Below are 1,149 nucleotides of genomic sequence, written 5' to 3'. Positions count from 1 at the left end.
AACGGCTTGCAGAGCCTTAAGGTCAATATTAACCTCTGAGCTTCGGGCTCGCGGGAAGATTAAGCAGATGCTAACATGTGAAGGTGCTCTGTTATACCGGCTCCCCTCGGCTGCCCACCGGACCCATTATTTGACAGACTCACTTCAAGCTGAGTCAGGGTCGCATTCCCACATCCCTCCCCAAAGACCTCCTTTCTGTGGGTCCAGAAGGAGGAGAATGAAAGGACCAGGCTATAGGCTGAATGTTTTTGTTCCCCCAAAATTCCTCTGTTGAAATCGTATCCCCAGTGTGATGGCATTTGGAGGTAGGACTTTTGGGAGGTGATTGGGTGATTAGTGCCCTTAGAAAGAGATCCCAGGAGCTCTTCCACTCCTGCCATGTGAGGACACGGCAAGAAGACAGCCATCAGTGAACCGGGAGGCAGGACCTCGCGCCAGACACTGGCTGTGCTGGCACCTTGAGCTTGGACTTGCCCGCCTCCAGAACTGAGGGACATACATGATTTTCGTCCTAGCCACCCAGTCGCTGGTGTTTTTGGTATAGCAGCCCAAACAGACTAAGAGAAGCCAGGATGTGGCCAAAGCCTGACCTCATGGAGGAGGCCCCCAGCGTGGAAGGACAGGTCTGACTTCAGAATCATGTTGGGTGAATGACTTTCAAGAACCGTGCACAGTGAGGTGGTTGGCCCAGGACTGGCCCCAGAGACAGATCACTGTGACACCATTTCACAGATGATGACATGAGGTCTGGAGAAGCACCATCCTTGTGCCTGCCCAAGTCAGAGACAAAATGGGGAAGGAGCAAGGGACAGCAATGCTGGGATCACCCCCATCAACAAGGTGGTACTATTTAATATGAGTGTAGCTCTCTTCTTCTTCCAAGCAGACTCCACGCAGGCTTCCAAGCAGAATCCCTGCCGTGGATTAAAGATGGCCCCAATTCTTTGTCACTTTCTCATCAAGAGCTGGAATTTATTTTCCTTCGCTCGAGCCTGAGTCGGCCCACGAATGCTTAAGCATCAGAAGGCGGTAGAAGTGATGCTGAGCCAATCCCCTGCTAAGCCCTGAAAAGGCTTCTGCGGTGGCACTTTGGGAAGACCTGAACCTCCGGGTAGAAAGCCCAGCTCCTCTGCCAGAAAGTCCACATGG

The sequence above is a fragment of the Phoca vitulina genome, unplaced genomic scaffold (assembly GCF_004348235.1).
Source record: "Phoca vitulina isolate PV1807 unplaced genomic scaffold, GSC_HSeal_1.0 scaffold5, whole genome shotgun sequence".
NCBI classification, from domain to species: domain Eukaryota; kingdom Metazoa; phylum Chordata; class Mammalia; order Carnivora; family Phocidae; genus Phoca; species Phoca vitulina.
The sequence above is the reverse complement of the archived record's forward strand: the minus strand, read 5'-3'. Positions refer to the sequence as shown.